This window comes from Wyeomyia smithii, chromosome 2 (genome assembly GCF_029784165.1).
Source record: "Wyeomyia smithii strain HCP4-BCI-WySm-NY-G18 chromosome 2, ASM2978416v1, whole genome shotgun sequence".
In the NCBI taxonomy this organism is placed as follows: Eukaryota; Metazoa; Arthropoda; class Insecta; order Diptera; family Culicidae; genus Wyeomyia; species Wyeomyia smithii.
Genome location: NC_073695.1, coordinates 199,171,384 through 199,191,880, shown reverse-complemented (window position 1 = coordinate 199,191,880; position 20,497 = coordinate 199,171,384). Strand labels below are relative to the sequence as shown.

Here is a 20,497-nt window from a genome sequence, read left to right as displayed (position 1 = left end):
AATTCTCTCAAACAGTTTACTTATTGAAGAAAGCAAACTGATTGGTCGATAACTTGAAACTTCAGCTGGATTCTTATTCGGTTTTAAAATTGGAGTATTTTTTGCATTTTTCCATAATTTGGGAAAATATGCAATTTTGAAGCAGCAATTGAAAATTTTCACTAAAAATTCCATTGTGCTCTCAGGGTGATGTTTGATTAGTATATTAAAGATTCCATCCTCACCAGGTGCTTTCATATTTTTGAAATTTTTAATAATTGATTGAATCTCATTCAAGTTAGTTTCAATTATTTCTGCAGGTAAAAAATTCTGGGTAGAAATTAAATCAAATTGACGTGTGACTTCATTTTCAATTGGACTCACAAAATTCAAATTTGAGTTATGAACACTCTCAAACTGCTGAGCAAGTCTTTAAGCCTTTTGTTCATTGGATACAAGAAAACGTTCACCATCTTTTAAAACTGGAATAGGCTTTGAAGGTTTCTTAAGAATCTTCGACAGCTTCCAAAAAGGTTTTGAATATGGTTTCAATTTTCCAACTTTAGTCTCAAAATTTTGATTTCTCAGAAGAGTAAATCTATGTTTGATCTCTTTCTGTAAATCTTTATAAATAGTTTTAAAAACAGGGTCACGAGAACGTTGATATTGACATCTGCGGACATTTTTCAAACGAATTAGAAGTTGAAGATTTTCGTCAATTATTGGTGAATCAAATTTCACTCGAGCCTTTGGAACAGAGTAATTCCTGGCATCAACAATTGCACATTTTAATGCTTCCAAAGCGGAATCAATATTCACTTCGTTTTGCAAATCAAGCTCATTATTGAAATTTCTCTCAATATGAGTTTTGTATCTTTCCCAATTAGCCTTGTTATAATTAAAAACAGAGCTCACAGGGTTTAAAACTGATTCATGTGATAAAGAAAAAGTTATTGGAAGATGGTCAGAATCAAAGTCAGCATGTGTGATCAAATCACTACATACGTGACTTTGATCTGTTAGCACCAAATCAATTGTTGAAGGGTTTCTTACAGAAGAAAAGCATGTAGGACTATTCGGAGACAAAATAGAATAGTATCCTGAAGAACAATCATTGAATAAAATTTTGCCATTGGAATTACTTTGAGAATTATTCCATGAACGATGCTTAGCGTTAAAATCGCCGATTATAAAAAATTTCGAACGATTTCTGGTGAGTTTTTGTAAATCACCTTTAAAATAATTTTTGTGCTCGCGTGTGCATTGAAATGGTAAATATGCTGCGGCAATAAATAAAATCCCAAGTTCAGTTTGAACTTCAATTCCCAAAGTTTCAATAACTTTCGTCTCAAGATGGGGAAGAGCACGATGTTTGATTCGGCGATGAATAGCAATTGCAACTCCACCGCCGGAACCCTGAATCCTATCATATCTATGAACTACGTAATTGGGATCATATTTTAATTTAATGTTAGGTTTCAAAAATGTTTCAGTAATAATTGCAATATGCACATTATTTACTGTTAAAAAATTAAAAAGCTCATTCTCATTGGCCTTCAATGAGCGAGCATTCCAATTTAATATTTTAATTGTTTTATTTAAAATCATTGCTAAATTTTGAATTAGAAACAATTTTAATAGTTAAATTTGTGCCTATTTGAATGGCTTCTAACATTGATTTTGCCTGCAACATGGCGTTCATAAGATCGAACATTGCCTGTTGCAAAAAAGAAATTTTACCTGCCGTATAGGCCCCAGGCAGTTGACATTAGGAAAAATATTTTCAGCAGCAATATTAGCTGGAGTAATAGGTGTACAATTATTTTCTAGCGTGTTTTGCTTACCCATATTAACGGTCATTTTCGAACTACCAACACTAGGCGGTATAATGTTCGAACTACCTGTAACCTGTGCATAAGTTAAACGGGTATGCAAAAGAGTAGGTAAACTATGCGTCACTGGTACGCTTGGAGAATTTTGTTTTGAAGTTTGTTTTGAATTTTGTTTACCTTGCCTTGCCTTAACAATTGCTAAACGGGCTGGGCATTGATAAAAATTCGACATATGGTTGCCGTTACAATTCGCACAGCGAAAATTTTTACTCTCTTTCACAGGACATGTGTCCTTTTTGTGAGAAGAGTCTCCACAAATGAGGCATTTTTGGGGTTCGCCACAGAAGGCAGAACCACGAAAGGCAGAAGCACGAAAGGCAGAATCATGAAAGGCAGAACTCTATGACCGTACACACAAGGCAGAATATTTCAAAAGGCAGAATTTCGAAGGGCACGAAAGGCATAATCACTGATAGCAGAACCTGACTCACTATAGCCAAGTGCGTGATGGAAAATTGGTGCGAATCCTGGTCACGGTATCAAAGCTGCTACTCTACATTTATTATTTGATATTATTTGGTAACCAGACATCATAACTGGTCACACAGCAATGACCAGTTTTGATGGGAGGTGCAGTTCAAGCCTAATTATCAGATCCGAAACGCGCAAACTGGTTAGGCTCAGGTCCTAAAGACTCTCATGGCATCGCGGAGAGTAATCTTTCGTTGTTAGGTATAACTTACACTAGACTCAACGGCTTGATGGTTATAATTAACATAAAACAATTCATGCGGCGAAGACGCATAATCGAGGGCAAGGAACCGAGGCGGCACAAAGCCGCCGTGGTTTCCGCGGTTCGAGCCGGCCGCCGACCCGCCGTCGGAAGCGGCGGCATCTCGCATACAAACAACTGATCTATTGGTTTTCTAGGATTATTCAAACAGGTTTTCTTTCCCTTAGTTGAGTCCTAACGAGCGGTAGCGAGTAAGGACAGCATACACTTGGACAATAGAGTCGGCCAAAGGCCGCGAGTGTGTGTTGTTTAAAAGAAAATAGACCATTTTTTGATTCTGCCATACGTGCTCTTTGTGATTCTGCCATTCGTTATTCTGCCTTATGAAATATTCTGCCTTTCGTAATTCTGCATTTCGTGATTCCGCTTTTCGTGATTCTGCCTTTCGATTTTCTGCCTTTCGTAGGAGACCCCATTTTTGGTCCATGTTACAAAACTTTAAACCATGGCCATAACGTTGGCAAACACGGCATTGGGTGATATGCTTTTCACCTCCGCCAAACTTTCGATATAATTCCCATTTTACACGCACGTTATATAAAGCATGTGCTTTTTCAAAAAAATTTAAGTTATTAACCTCACTGCGGTTAAAATGAATTAAATAATTTACAAGGGAAATTCCAGTTCGCTGACTGTTTTCGTCTCGTGATTTTTGTTTCATCAGAATTACTTGGGTAGGGGCTATACCAAGTAATTCTGTCAAAGTAATTTTGATCTTATCAACGGTTTGATCGTTGGTGAGACCTTTCAATACGACCTTGAACGGCTTGGCGCTCTTCGTATCATATGTAAAAAATTTATACATCTTTTCAGTTAAATACTGAATAAGACGATTCCAATCCTTTAATGTATGGGCCAGTAAACGGCATTCGCCTCTTCGGCCAATTTGATAAGTAACTTTGACATCGGAGAGAAACGTAGAAAGTTCTCTTTTGAAAATATTAAATTCAGAAGCAATAGTTACCACAATAGGTGGAACTTTCTCCTTTTTTACAGAAATTTCACTTTGAATAGTTTTACTTTCGAACATTTCAATTTCGCCGGCTTCTTGCTCAGGCAGAATATCATATAAATTTTCACTGCATAAGCTAGTTTCAGAAAGAGATGCCTCTCTTTTCCTCCCCGTAGCGATGCGTGGTTTCTTTTTTCGTCCTGCCATTTCAGGTGATACGAAAAAAGTTCAAAAATAATATCAAATTGCAAGTATTGAGAAAAAAAGAAATAGGTAGTCTTGAGAAAGACTGATGTAAATTAACTTCCAGGTAATCTTTAAAAGACACACTGGCAAAACACAAACTTGGAAGCTATAGGCAGTCAAAGACCAGTTCACAAGCAACCGAAAATACGTCTGACCTGTCGGGCAGCTCAAGACACACACGATTTCTTAGTGACTTAAAGTGTTCCCTATCGCGCCAAGAATTAAAAGGCTAGAAAAGGACATGGAGAAAACTTGGAAAAGAGTTTTGTTCCTATCCAGTTTTCCAGTAGGTTAGAATTAAGTAGAATTTGTGTAAAAAATCTATCTAGCAACAGACTTGGTTCCTAGTGGTCATTAATTTCTCCGCACGTATGCGTGCGGGGACTTTTGTATTACAAGTTCCTGGCAAAGGTCTGAATCGATTTAACTTAGTTTTTGCAATCGGATTTCGGAAAGTCATGCTTTGAAGCGATCAAAGATATACTTTTTGACCGATAAAAAAAGTACAGATTGTTCATGAAATTTCCGATATCGTTTTTTTTTCTAATACCAAACGTTCTAGAAATGTATGAAACGTTGATATCTGATGTTATTGCAACACCAGATCTTGATGTTTTATGAATTTCCAATACGTTTGGCTTGAAAAATTTAATAATTTTAATAATTTCATGAGTCTGTATTTTTTATTGATAAAAAAAGTGAAACTTTGACCGTTTTGTGGCACTACTTCCTAAAGTCCAATTGACTTGAAATTTTGCATGGTAGTTTTACTACCGGGTATGGCAAATAACTCATCTAAAAAAACTAAAAAAAAAATTTCTCTATGGAATTTGCAGTAAAATAACAAGTGATTTTTTCCCTAAAGAGCAGCTTTAAGTAACGGTAAAAAATCGATTGAGTGCTATCAGCATGGCAACGAATGCAATTATATTCTCAGTTCTGAAGCATAGTGGTTTTCTGATCTCAAGAAAAAAATATAAAATTGCGTTTAAGGTGTATAGGAGGCGGAAATGGCCAACTCCGAATTTTCAAAGGAACAAGACTCGAAATAAACGTAATACATCACACGTGAAAGCATGCATGTGTTATGGGATGATGGGAACATGAGGATATGTTTTTACAGGTGATTCCCTATTACCTTTTTTCCGAGTCTTGTGCCTGTGAATGTACGAAATCGGCTATTTCTGGCTCTTATACCGTTTGACCGTTGGTATAATTTTGTTATCATCATCTTCGTAAATTTTACTGCTTTAAAACATTAGCGTCGCTTTGAAAATTAGTATACATAAGCTAACCACTGGTAGATTACAGAACCTATAAATAATAGAAATATTTGAAGGCGCAATCCATTTTCGATAGTGACAAATTTAATAAGAAAGACTAGCATATATTTTCCGCTATCAATCTGAATTAAAATAAATATTTCACCCTATTTTTAGGATTTTTACATGTGACCGTGTAAAAAAAATTCAATAAAACATTCTAATTCGTCAGCGTTTTCAAGCTAAAGATTAAAACTTCCAATATTAAAAGTTAAAAAAAATTACTAGAATGCTGAAAATATGAGAACTTCGACTCTACGGTATAGGCTTTTTAAATTAAGTTATACTGAATTGGGCAATGCCGAACAAATAGACGAAGTTTAGTTGGGTTATTTTTTTCCGTGGAAAATTATCGATGATGACTTTTCGCTAATGTAACCCGCTACACCAAATTTGCAAAATTTCAACCCCAACAAAATGCTCCTATTACAAATCCGTCGCCAAATGTTTTTCAGCTGTGAAAGAACTCGGACATCTCAAGAAAATAACAGAATAATAAGCTTTAAATAGCATAAACAAAAATTAACAATTTTTTAAATCAAACTGTAATTTGTTTTTTTTTTTGTGACAACTAATGTTTTCAGTTAATTTTCCAAAATAAATTTCATACTCTTAACTGTCGTACCACTTGCCGCAATCCTACGTAAAACCTTGACAGTGGAGGGCTAAAAAAATTTGCATCACACGCTTCACAATGCTCAGACAGGCGTCATCACTCCAAGTTTCATAGAAAAGTATGATGATTTCACTGATTTGCCACATGCAAAATCATACTGAACTGCAACACATTGCCATAAACGTTGGAACGATTGAGAACTTTCTGTTTTGAGCCTCGTAATCTTATCGATGGTTTTGCTCGCTTATTACTACACCACATTTACTGACTATACGAAGGAGGTGAATCAACACTTACTTGTGTAGAAGGTCACGATGAGAGCTATTTCCGCAGCTTGTTTTGCTGTTGTGGCAGTTCTGTTACGGCTGTCACTTTACCGACGCTGACGATGCACTTATTATTTCAACTATTACTGCTAAAACACCCAGAAATCACTTGGCTGGAGGATGTTTCGAAAATCTAATTATTACACTTCTGACGGGTTTAATGCCCAATCACTCTCTTCATTCACTTTTTTTTCTCAAAACACAGAACTGCTGTGCCAAATCGTAACCAAACACTATTCCTCTTTCCGAAGCACATTCAAACCAGAAAACCATGAAGCCTTCAACTCTAGAACCGCAACCTCTATACGGGAGACACTGCGAATTATCGCAATTTTTTACTCCGCCTGTTACCTACGCAATTTGAACTGTTCCGCACAACACTTGTTTATTTTCCCGCGAACCACCGCAAGAAATCGATTTTCGTTTTGTTGAACCACCTGAAAGCTGCCACAATTCCGCTTTTCTTCACAGGCTGCCGATTCCTTGAGAGCTTGGGGCGCGTTGACTTCACCGTCGACCAATTGCACTGAACGCCAGTCAATTGGGGCGAATGACTTTCCGGAAATCTAAGGTACTTTCAGCTTCTGCCACATGAAACACTGCCGGAACTGGACTGGAATGAAACGGGAAGAAAATTTTGTAATGCAACTATTCTTTCCGTCTACTCGTAACGTGCGCGATCGCTTTGGCTCTGAAATCTTCCCTCGTTTACGTGAGTAGGTACGTGAGATATAATAGTAACTCTCCAGAGGAGGCATGCGCAATATCACACCTCCCTTCGACTGAGCTCTCGTGTCAACCAACTCCAGATGGCATCCGGAAATCTCTCTGTCATAGCGATGCCATATATGCACAGCAATGCCAGGGAACAACCTTTTTCCGTATGTCAAACCCGGTCTTGGAGGTTATGTGGAGATGTTAGTATAAATGATAAAACAACGTACTAAACATTTCAGAACTTATGGAAGACCTGTCAAAATCAGCTGAGAGTTGATGATGTTCGTTCCAAGTAAAAAAAGTAATACTTTATGAGAAGTTATGAGGTATTATTCTGATTAGTTGTTTTTTATTTTGATATCTGGTTTCAACATTGGTAAAAAAATTGTATCAACACACGGGGGAGTAATTAGAGTAAAAAACTGACCAAAATAAAAACATAAAAACTGAGATTTTCCAGTCTGTTTTTTCTTTATGTTTTGCAAAAATATGTTACAAGCTGGCAATTAAGCATCAGGAATATTTAGGTTCAAATTTTCAAGAAGCCTCTGTTGTAGTTTAAACACTTCTGAACTCGAAACAGTTTTTGAGCGACGATATAACTAAATTGTTAAAGTAGGACCGTACAATTGTGCAGTTTTTCATTTTCACACAATTAAAAACTTGAAATACCATAACTAACATTCATTGGCCTTGCCAAAAAGTTATGCATTGTAACATGTTGAACTTTATATTTATAACGATACCATGACATTTCGTAAACGTCGCGCAGCTGACGACATTCAAAAGTCCAGCTTTTTAGAGAACTTTCGCAATTTTAACAAAAGTTTAAAAAAAAAAATTTTTTTCCCAAACATAACATAACATAATTTTTCCCAAACATGACATAAATGTCATTGGCCCATTTTTCATAGAACATTAACACAACTCAATTAGTCAGCCTTGAACCAAAAAAAAAACTGGTACGCTCGCCAATTTTTGCGACATTGTTCATCCATACTACAACTAAGCACGTTTCTGTTTGGTTGAGACTAATTCGTTCTTAAAGGTCGCGGTAGAACATCAGTGTTGTCATTTTGACAAAAAAAGTAGATGTTGGTGCAATGTTGTTATTATGTTTTCTACCGTGTTTCGTAGATTGTTCATCCATCGACACACATCTGAACCTAACAAAACCAGCTGGTAGAATACTGCTTACCCAGAAACAAGCTCAATTGTCTGTCACTATACTCAGATCACCTACCGGTGCCGATTATGTATGCGGGTGGCTGTTGTTGCTGGCTCAGATCGATAAAGAAACGGCCAACTAACGCGACAAGCCTATCTGTATAGTAAATCACACACGGACAACAGTATACACAGGAGGAATCAAAATACACAACGGGAACGTGTTCACCGGGCTGTGTACTGCAATCAACTGATTCGGTCGCGGATCGGCTTGCCAACACTGAAGCTCGAGGCACACTGAAAATTGCTTTGGTAATGGTGCGGTATCGTTGTGCTCGTTGTACCACCATGTCAGCCCGTGAGCGCACAACGAGCAGAGAGAGCGGCCTTCTTACAATTTCTGGCTGTTGGTTGCATCAACCCTTTGATGATTACAATGACTATGATACCTGTAATAATTTTGGGCAGCGAAAATTTCATTTAGGTCATGTCACTTTTTAATTGAATTGTATATTTGCAATAATATCAGTACCAAATACCGTGAGATAGATAGTGATAGATGCAGAAGAAATATCAATAATGTGCCATTATCACTCGTTATCGCCACTGTACAAGAACCATCATAATATTCCAGCTAATATCATTACTTCCGTTTGAGCTATACATATTTGCTCCATATCACGAAATACGAAAGTAAGAAAACCGTAAGTTGTGGACGGACGTTCTACTAGTATCGTATGATTCAGATATTAAAACTTTTAAACTGTCAACGCACATGAAATAGTACTAGGCGTATGATTGAACTGGTCCCCGTGGCTCTGTGGTTAGCAATGTCGACTAGCTCTTCCACACGGTTGTGATATCGGGTTCGATTCCCGATCGAGTCGTGAATCTTTTCGAGCTGGAAATTTTCTCGACTCAGCACTGGGGCACGGTGTATCCTTGTACTTATCCTGCACATGCAAAATGTGCCAAAAAACAATATCGATAACGAATTCTCAACTAATATAGTTGATCGAGACCGCTAAAAGCCCCCAGGCTAAACGTGCGATATTGTTTGTATGATTGAACTTGTCGGCACACCTGCTCTGATCGTCAATCTATCAGATTATTAATACTGTCACGTTAACCATTATTAAATCTGATAGATTCGTTTAGTGAAAAATTAATCACCGGTTCTCTAACTAACGGGTGTCCACTAAAAATGAGAATGGTTTCAATAATTTTCTATAAGAACAATAACATTCGCCAAAAATATCAACTTAGGTTAGGTCAAATCCTTACCCCCTCCAGAAAAATGTTACACACTCTATTTCTCTCTAACATGTTCAGTTGTGTTCAAAATGCCGTCGAAACAATAGGAACTGCGCTCCCACATTTCACAATTCTTCCAAGCAAACAAAGATCGTGAAAAAAAAGTACCTACGCAGTGGATCATTTAAAGAGTGAAAGTATACCGGTATTCACAGTATACCATATCCTGGCTTCCATGGCAGAAATACTAATAAATAAGAAAACGTTCAGCTATCTACACATTAGGGATGCCACGGATATCCGTAACTGCGGAATATCAGCAGTCGCATCCGCATCGTAAAATTTTGTAGAAAAAATTTCCTGGTGTATTTGCTGCTCGCTTGTAAAACTTTTGCACTGTGGGGGGACATGATCATGGGAAATAAGCAAAATAAAACACAAGGAATGATACGAATATCTGCATCCGCATGAAAATTGACTTCCTCATCTACATCTGCATCCGTAATCACATATCCGCATCCACATCCGCATCTACAGATGTCTAAAAAATCACATCCGTAACATCCCTGCTACACATAATCAACAACAAAGGTTTCGGTAAGTCAGCGGAAGCCAGCAGAAAGTTCGGTGTTGTTCGAAGACATACATGTGCAAGACTTTAAAGAGGGAGGGAATCGTATGTAGAAAGAAAACCAGACCCTCCATGTACACTGTAGAGATGGTCGGGTACGGGTATTTTTACCCGAAACCCGTACCCGACGGGTTCGGTCGGGTTTCGGGTAACGCCAAAAAATATTTTACGGGTTCGGGTCGGGTACGGGTAATTTAAAAACCAAGGCTTCGGGTTCGGGTCGGGTACGGGTTTGTAAAATTCTCAATTGGTCGGGTACGGGTTATTCGATTTTCGTGCATTATGAGAATTTAATTTTTAACATTTCAAACCTAGGTGTTTTCTTAGTGTCGATAATCGGTAAGATCGGAGCAGAAATTGCCCATTCTCACTCAACGAGAGATCGGCCAATACCTATTCTGACAGTAGTCGGCAGTCTTTGCACCAAGGGAATGACATCGTGTTATCTTTTTCTAATGTGAAAGTGAATAGTTCTTCCTGCAACCGTTTTGAGTTAATTGGAATTTTTACCGGGCTTTCTTCATATCTGTCAGGGAAACCGCGGAGCATTGTACAGTAAGGCAAATTAATACAAAGGCTGGCTAAGCAAAAAAAGTGTGGATAAATGCGACAAAAATATGGTACTTACTTAATTTTGGGGTGCTGAACACCAATATCTATTCCATTTTTGATTTGAGGCCGTCCATAAAGCACGTAACTTAATTCTTATTGATTTTGGCACTTTTACCCTTACTTTTTTAATTAAATAGAATTTAATCTTCAACCACATGCAACGCCACAGGGCGTCCTCCTCACAGAAACAAATTGCATAGCTTTGGCACAACCCCTCAAATCAACCAAATTTTGCAAAAAAAAGGTTTTTTTTAAATTAAAACAAAATAGGTAATACACACTAACTACAAATCAACTTTTTCTTTGACGCCAAAATAATCCAAGCTATCATTGAAGCTGCGGAGCGTTTTAAAGTAATGATTTTTTTTTTAAACATATGTTAAAAAACGTCAGTATGCCAAACTTTGAAAAGTCATAAAAAAAATCAGATCTTATGATATTGCACCCAAATTTTGGATTAAAGTTCTTGAATGTTATAGCAACAATGGAAAAATATTATGAAACAGCTGACGTAAAAAAAAATTTTCAGGCGGGTGGCCACCGATTCCCCACTGTGCACAGAGAGAATGAATGTAAAAATCAGAACAACATCGTATAAATTTGCCCCCTTGAATGCAAAAGATTATTTCTGTCGTTTTTTGCACCTCGAAATAAATGAGAAACCACCTTTTTTAAGCCACTTATAAGGATACTTCCTTAAAGTACATTGCAATGTTTACCGATTGTAGATGTTTGTGTATGTGTTGTCTGTGACTACAATCTTGAGAATTTGTTAAAATAACTAGCTCTGCAAAATTTTGTTTTTCCAAAACCTAAAATCATTTTAAAAAAAAGCGTCAAATTTTCGTACTTTCTAAACAAACAACGAGCCTTACTAAAAAAATTTAATGACTTACAAAATAACACAATTTCTATGAAAAAGTAGGAGGTTGCATCCAAGACACGACCGCATAACTGACGTAGAACTACGCACACTATTAACAACCATTGTTGTAAGTGTTTCATTAATAAGGCATATAGTCTCCAAACGCTTGCTTTGTGCTGCCTCAACAGTGGGGGAATAAAGACACTGATTCATGTGAACGAATGTTAATGAACCAGAGCTCCAGGCGAAGTATTGGTGCTCCCAGAATCCAGCGTAGCATCTATCACTGAGAACGTCCGCTCGTCTGATGTTGAAAAATTTGATCATTTTTATCACGCAGCAAAATATCTATTCATAACTATGTACGGAGAATTTGGGTTCCGTTAGTTTCCTCATATTAAAATTTATTAGGGATTTCAATTATTTATTTTGTATGCATACGTATGATTCATATAAACTGCTGAAAATTTCTATTTTGTTAATTTACCCTACTAGCACAACACAGAGAATGGTGAAAAATGCATGACTGGTAGAGTTTAAATTAAGCGACGAGTTTTAAGTGCACATCGTAGCAATCAGGAGACTCAACCGTGATAAAGTGTATAGTTCGAAACTGTTACCAAACGACTTTTTTTTGATACCCGAGTAATAATTACGTAGGAGGTCTGCCGAAAAGAGTTTATTTGCAAACATTGCTTACACGTTTAAACAACAAAAATGCTTTTAAAAAAATCGGAAAACTTTCAAAACTCCTAGCTAACCAAAGGACAGAAATATTATGTTTCAGAAAATATTGTTAATTTCATTGCTTGTGTGGATGTTATTTTATTTTTATTTTTAATTGTATATTCATTTCGTCAAGCAAACGTAGACTACATAAATATTTCATTAAAGTTATTATTTATAGTGTTTACAATGTTCTTGTTACGGTACGATATATCTAGTGTATTTCAGACAGTTTTTAATTTGTTTCTTTTTTTTTTAATTGTTATGCCAACGGTTTTACAATGTACATTATACTGACACATCATTCGATTTATGGGTCCATTTTTTGCATAATTAGTTCTGCAATGTTTTCTGAAAAAAAATTTCTCGTTCTAAGATGCCGTGAAGGTTTATTAAAGCTGAGTTGTGATAGTAATGCAGATGAGTCTATACGATTTGATACGAATAATGTCATTGACGAAGAATAGCATTGCAAATTCGCGGCGTTGTTTAAGTGTTTGGAGATTAATGAGCATGCAACGAGCTTCATACGATGGCAGAGGAAATGCAGTCCAATTCAAGTTGCGAAGCGCGTAAAGAAGGAATTGTTTTTGGACTGATCCATATGAGATTACAATATTCTACAATAGGTCTAACATATGTAATATACAATAGTTTGATAGTGTACGGGTCTTGAAAATTGTGGCTGAACCGCTTAGCAAAGCCCAGCATACTATTTTCTTTACTTGTGATGGAGTTATAGTAACATAATAAGTATTTTTCGAATAAGTCCACGGTCAAGAAAAATGCAATCATTCTTCTATAGAAATCAATGATACCGTTACCGATGCAACTTTGTGCTGCGTCGTATCCGTTTCTCCCTCCCAGACCAAGACTATGCTAAACCACCTAGGCTAGGAAAGTTAATAATTAAATTCTCATATGGCACGAAAATCGAATTACCCGTACCCGACCCGTACCCGACTAGTTGAGAATTTTTCAAACCCGTACCCGACCCGAACCCGAAGCCTTGGTTTTTAAATTACCCGTACCCGAAAAATATTTTTTGGCGTTACCCGAAACCCGACCCGAACCCGTCGGGTACGGGTCGGGTACGGGTAACGGGTAAAAATACCCGTACCCGAGCATCTCTAGTATCCAGCACAGATTGCTCACTTGAGATGTCAAAAATTGATTAACCTTAAAATACTTGTTTATTGTCTTAACCTGCCTCAGTAGTGGGGGAATAACGGCAGTCTGACGACACACGCTGAGAAGTGAGAAGAACCGCTCTGCTCCTGAGACACGGTGACCAACCACAGGCCAAGTGATTTGTTTGATTTAAAGTCAGCCACAGGCGCAACCCGCTGCAATCCGCTGTTACTACTGTCAACGTTGTGGACTGTCCAGCCAGCTTACCTTCCGACTAATGAATGTAGCTGATTTTACCAAAAACACTCTTTTGTAGCCAAAGGTTGCTACGAAATATGCCACGCCTTTCTGTTCAGGTTTACCATTCTCTAATGTTCTTTAGATGAATTATTCCACAATTCGCATTTGATTTTTGTATACAACGAATAAATACCGATGGTGCTCTCACACACGCAACGATTTTAACCCGTATCGTGTTGCGGTTTGTAACATCAAGCGATTTCGTTTGCTCGCTGTTACGTGTTGCATCATGTTGCAACTGAGCAGCTGGGAGACGACGAAATTCTGTTCATGTTGATTGATTGAATCGACTTCAATTTATTTCTGTAAAGTCGAATTAATCACCATTTAACAAAGGTGTTCTAACAGAACAAGGACAGTTTGTTGTTCAAAATCGGTTATGTTGATAGCAGCTTTTGTGCTGCCCCAATGGGTAAATCAATAAAGTAAATTTTTGATCGCGACAGAATTTGATTGCTAGAACTTAGCACAGAATGCCTGCAAAAAAATATTAACCTTCAATTACTTGTTTATTTGCCTTGAAAAAGTCATTTTGCTGTTCAAAATCTGTAAAAGCTGTTTTCGCATTCAGTAAATAAGACGCCCGTGACAGATTGTGTTTTCTTGGATTCAGCACAGAATGTGTTGTTGCCAAGATAAAGCAAAACTTTATCGCGGGAAGAATACCGAAGCCCTTAACTGGCATCTCGAGACGATTGGTGTTACCTCGCTGCTGCTCAGATACGTTATGTGATTTGTTTACTGGCGTAACCCGCTGCTGCTACTACCGCAATTCGCGGCTAACTAGTTATACTATTCTGTCGACTTTTTTAAGGAAAGGCAGCAAGCGACCAATCAGAGGACGTTATTTTCGTTTCAACAAGGCTTGACAATTTTCAATAGTACAATAGTTCGCATAATCAATCAACACTTTTCTACATTTGAGTAGATGCGTGTACAATTTTCAAATCAATTGCTGCAAGAATCAAGGAAATCGGTTGAAAACAAACCGATTTATAAGCATTTAAAAAGGGACATTTTTCGTCCCCTTTTCGTAATAGTTTTCCTATTTACATCCCTATGTGGTAGGCTAAAGAAAAACGTAGTTCTACGTCAAAAAATATCCACTATATTGGGGATGCAAAAACCACACCTTGGGTGGCGAAAAAGCCTCGAAATTCATTCCCTCATATTCTTTGAAATATAACATTAATTTCTCTGATATTTTTCAGCTTCCACTACCAAAAAATGCAGCGTAGATGAACGCAACTCCGAAATGCTTATTAAAAAAGTGTTCAATAGTAGAGCAATAGTCCCGCATTAGCCTTTTATTCTGAAAATAAATCCTCTGTAGCGCTAAAGAGCTGTTTAAAAAAAGGATCGCGTCTCGATTAGATTTTTTTCCCTGATTGGTCTTCACTTTCCCCTGATATTCCTTGGTTTCCAGATCGAAGAAAAAAAATTCCAGACACTCCCTGATTTTCCCAGGTTTTCGCCACCCTGGTACTATATTTCAGGGATTTTCAGTTCGTTTACTAGACGGTGCATCGACGCGAAACACTTCCAAGAGCTTCGTGGAGCAAAAAGTACCCCCTGCTATATTGCATCGTTTAACACGGAATTCTTATCATGCCACACTTGACCTGCCAATGTCAATTACCCTCGGCACGGTACTCTCAAGCACGAGGGAAAACCTATGATAATCTAAAAGTGATACAGTGAACATTAAAATAAATGTTTGCATTCTCGCATAAATAGAAACAATGGATTGTGTGTGATAAACAAATTCCGAAAATGATTTCGAAGTTTGAAAAATATTTTTATTATTTTTATACAAATCATTTTATTACAACTTTCCAACTAATAGCTCTCTTTACACTTCTCGTCAACGATTTTAACCATTGATTGTCTTCCATAAAAAGACAGTTTGGTGCACACTATTTTCCTTATTTCAACCACCACTCTCTTGTTCATTCATAACCATTAGTTGCAACCCGGTAAACCTGAAGAAATAATTCACTGATTGTGAAGTGGATCCTAGGACGTGATCATCATCACAAACCGTATTTGCCATCACCACCGTACTGAGCGTGTTGAAAAACAGCTTCAATTGAGCCATTTATGGGTAAACAGGCGAATCATAAGCTGCCCTTACGCCAATCGAAATCGATGGGAACGAAGAAAGTTTTTTTTTTCATTCACCAGAAAGCTACTTGTTCTTAATTGCTGCTACCATAGCACAACACAACACCTCGATGATTAGTTTAATTATCTTGCAATCCAATACGCCCGAGGTTTGATACATTTTATCTCTGGAATCCATTTTTCATTTCATCTGAAATGATTCATTTATTTGTTTTCAAATGCATTATCGGTTAAATCTTAGTGATCAATTTTCGTCTTCGTTTCGATTAACAAGAAACAATAGTCTAGCCTAGTTACATCAATAAAATAAAAATTTATTGACAAAAATCATTTGTCTGGAAGTTTTTACATCAGTAACACTTTTTTGTGCTAAAAGTATGCACATTAAAAAAAATTATGTTTATAATTTGATTCAACTAGTAAATGGAAATGCTTTCGTTTATTATAAAATAAAATCTTCCTTACCGAAAAGCTTTTCTGCAAAAAACCCGTATGCGATTGTATACTTTTCCTTCGTATCGTGTCACATACACCTACTTGTCGAACCATGACCGAGAAAGTAAACTAATTATTTATCCAGACCGTGTAAAACTCGGTATATAATCACACTTTTCACTATCATTTGTTGCCCTTTTAGGTTACCGAGGTACTTTGCGCACCAGCAGTTACTCGCACCGGGATGCCAATTACCTGTGAATTGCCCCGGCCAACTAAGCGTGCAGCTCTAATCATGCGTGAAATTATGTGTATTTCACTCGAACCAGAAAAAAATCACTTCTCGGCAATCGCCATGAGGAGGTAGGTATAAAAAACGAAATAATTCATTGATCTTACTCGAGTTGAGTGAGCATTCGAACGTAGCTGCTTGGGCTCGAAGATCTCTTCCTATTTCCTCGAGTTCCGAGCGACGCAAAAACGATGAATTGTTCCTACTTGAACCACCATACATACAGGTGAGCACCTGCAATCCCTCACTGCAGTGACAAAAAAAAAGCCAATCTAATCGGAAAACGAAAGTGAAATGGGCAATAAGTGCATTTTAAATTATCTGCATTTCGCAGCCACTGAAGTTAGCCGCCAAATGAACCGGTTGGTGTGACCAACACTATCCGACCTGCGAACCAACAACTTTAATGTTCATTTTGTGCAATAAGTAAATAAACTGGTAAAAACTCAATTTGCCTTCGGAACATAAAAAAAAACTAACAACTACATCGTACGTAAGCGAAGCCACCCTTTTTCATTGCACACAACAACACAAAACAGAATGAAGTAAAACACCAGTTCAAAATCAACACTTTTTCAATTAAAACACTTAATACTTCGCTTACCTTTTCTTTGAATTGAAACTATCTAATCCGGCAAGAAAATGCAAGAAGAACAAAGAAAAGTATGCTTATTATTGCTAGCAGCTAAAAGGGCCTTAATGTGTCTCTGTTTAAATCACTCCATTTGACCCCAAAACTAGAACATAATTTTCTGCCTTTAGGAAGCCTTAATAATTTTAGTATGACTCAAGCCGAGGGAAATAATAAAAACTCCAGCACTTTTTTTATTAATCCACTTTAACGACTGGTTGACTACAAGCCGAACAGCAAAAGCTGAATCGCAGAAAAGTCGCATAGGCCGGGTTAGTTGAGGAGTCAATGAAGCATAAGAGTAGCAATCGCGTGCCCGGCAGCGCACTCCGTTGACCGCGTTGAACCGCGAATAAAGTTGAGTGTGGCCGGGCAAGTGTCAATTTACTTTGATTTGAAGCTGGCGGAGAACAAATTAAAAAAGTTGTATTCTATTGTGAATTACTGTTGAAATTATTGTTTAAATTCATTGTACCGTGTTTAATTAATTTAAATTCATTCAACCGTGTGAGATGGTAAATTTTAACAATTCGATAAACCTCAAGAGTAATGCTGCTTGTCATGCAGACAAGTTAAATTATCACCCCGATATACCCATTGCAATTGTAGTTTGCAATAAGGAACAGTCTTGCAAACAAACAATTATATAAATTACTATTGCCTGCTGAGCTGTTCAGTTATGATTGCAGCTCCTCTATCGTGAGACAAATTTCTTGCATCGATGGTGTTCCATGAACATGAAAAAGATACATAAAATTTAAAATAAGTGACAACGAATAATACTACTTGAGAATGAGCAGAAATGTGAGCCAAATGCCAAATCTTTTAAGAAGATTATAATCTATTACACAAAACAGGTGCAAATTTTAATGGGTCATTCCATCTCAAGACTCCGAGGAAATGCGTCGACCATCTCCGATTTCGACCAAAATTCGTGAATCGATGTATTTTGGGCCACTTTGCGAATTTATTTTGAAATCCCTATTTGCCATTCTCATAGAACAGTTAAAATTTTAAAAAACGATTGAAAAATTACAATGTTAGAAATAAAAATATGAGCCAAGGTCCGAAAAACGGGGTTTTGACTATAACTTTGATATTTAAAGTATCTTAATAAGAACACCGTGAAAGAAACCTTTCAATAATATTTATGCCATATAAACAAGAATTCTCAAATCAAGAATTTTCTAAAAACAAGCAAAGTTTCGTAAAAAAGTGAGTTTTTTTAAATAAAATTGAAAATATCTCAAAATAGATGCATTCAGAAAGTTAGACACCAAAAGCTATATGATACGAAATTACTATTAAAATCATATTGCATCATTGGAATTTGATTATTTACGAAAAATTTGTAATTGAAAAAAATCTTTGAATATTGTTTTTCAAGTAAAAACTGCGTTACATTTCTCCATTCAGTATTTTTTTCTATCAAAAGTTTGGAAATAATGTCAGTTTTTAATATTATGCTCCAACCAAGCGAAACTTCGTAAAGGGTGGCGAAAAACTTTTCACACTTAAAATCCTTGATTGGTGCCGATATTCCCTGAAATATATGCTTAATTTACGTGATATTTTTCAACACTCAAAAAAAAATACAACGTAGATAAACGCAACTCTGATATTCCAATGGAAAAAAGTAACCGATAGGATACGAAATCGATCAGTAGAGGTTCCATATTGGATTTTTATGCTGAAAAAAAATCGTTTTTTTTTCTCCCTGATTTCCCTGATCAAAGATTGAATTCCCTGACATTCCCTGATTTTCTAGGATTTCGTCACCCTGACGTAGGAGTACTACAGACACAACTTATGCATTTGAGCCTGGCATTAAAGTCCTCGACAAAATGATTTTACTCCTCGACAATGCCATGCCTCATGTTACAAAAGTCACTGAACACTTATTCAGAAACGCTGATATGGAAAGTTTTGTCCCAATTGGGTCCTAATGTTTCACACGGTTTTCTGATTTTTATATAACAGCTGAAAGAGTGCAATTTTCTGAGCAAAGCGTGATTTTCAAAAATGTTTTTCGTTTTCCTTTGATTTTTAAATGATGAATAACAAACTGTTCGAAATTCCTCGAATGACATTTCTCCCACATACCGTACATGGGCGAAATGTCATTTAAGACCTTTCGAGCAGTTTTTTTTTAATTTTCATTTAAAAATAGAAGGAAAACGATAAACATTTTTTAAAAATCACGTTTTGCTCTAAAAACGCGGCTTTTTCAAATGATATATAAAAACTAGTATAGCTTTAGGACCCAATTGACCTGATGTCTGGTCATCTAATTTTCATTTTGTTCGTGAAGCATGGCTTACAGACCGATCAGAACACTTCGACCAAAAATTGGATTGATTCATTCATCTAATCTGAAGACCAGACGAATGGACAATAGACAATCCTCTTGAGTAATTCCAGTATAAAATCATTTTAGTAGGGAGCGAAAATATAGTTCTTCATAATAAATCTTTATTCTCGTGTGAATGAAAAGTATTCCATTCACCTATACAAAACTGACGACAAAAACTAAGAATATATTTAATGGCTAGTGTTATCAACTCGAATGGTAAACAATATTCAAAATCAAATTCAAATACAATGTGAAAAAATGAAAGAATATTTTCAAATATAAGACATATCTGGATAAGTTCCACACCTGACGGACCATTTTAGTCTCAGCTTGCGTGAATGATCCTCTAGTATGACTTGGTACTTTATCTTGAGAAAAGGAAAGTTCAGACATGACTTGACGCTTTTGTAGTTTCATGACACACTGCATCAATATGGAAGCGTGTTGTTGTTTTTTCTTCTATATGCACCATGTAAGTGTACCAGAAAAGTTCAACTACCAAAGCGACAGGCTGTTAAAGAGAGAACATAACATGTAATGCAACATAAAATTGTCAGCTAAAGCCGAATGTGTTTTAGCTGATAACTCCAAGTTTAGCTTCGGTGTTGTGTCTATGTAATGAACTACACAATATTTGCCGCGGTTTGATCAGCGGAACAAAGTGAAGAAAGCGTCAGTCATACTTCTTCTTGTTGAAGGCGGGTAATACAAAAGCTTTTGTGCAGTCTCGAGTTTTTCGAGCAGACTCGAAAAATAATATTTGCACCTACAATCAAAATAGTTTAAATCGTCATTGAACTTTTATATTTAAGTCTGACGTAGAGCTATGGTTTTAAACCAAAATCCTAAAGTGCGACCAACATATAAGCAGCAGCTTAGGAATGTATTTTTCTATAATGGTTTTAACCCTTCGTCAAAATGAATTTATATATCAACGAATTGAATTTTTGCCTGCGCCAAGTTTAACCTCTGATTTTCTTCTCACAACCAATTAAAATTTGCTGAGGGTAAAAATGCTCGTTGAGTTAGAAATACGAGTCGCAGCGCAACACTGCAATCAATTCGGTGTTCAATACTATACAGTAAGGCGGTTTCCATAAAATACGTAACGCTCATACGGGGGAGGGGGTATACTTGAGTATTACCATTTGTTACATAGGGGGGGAGGTATGATCAGCGTTACGTAACAAAAA

General features: G+C 36.7%; 1 protein-coding gene across 5 annotated transcripts in view; it reads right to left on the bottom strand.

Annotated features, from left to right (window-relative positions):
- Positions 1-20,497, bottom strand: part of LOC129721523 (dnaJ homolog subfamily B member 6-B) — a 173,272-nt gene that overhangs the window by 148,145 nt on the left and 4,630 nt on the right. The window contains exons 1-2 of one of the 5 annotated variants that reach the window (XM_055674198.1): positions 8,027-8,240; positions 6,038-6,679 (exon numbers count right to left, since the gene is read on the bottom strand). The exons of 1 other annotated variant lie outside the window; for it this stretch is intronic. The gene's annotated coding sequence lies outside the window, so the exon portion shown is untranslated. Of the gene's footprint in view, positions 1-6,037; positions 6,680-7,981; positions 8,241-20,497 lie in introns of those variants that run through there. 3 more of the 5 variants (XM_055674201.1, XM_055674195.1, XM_055674197.1) reach the window with 3 other exon arrangements.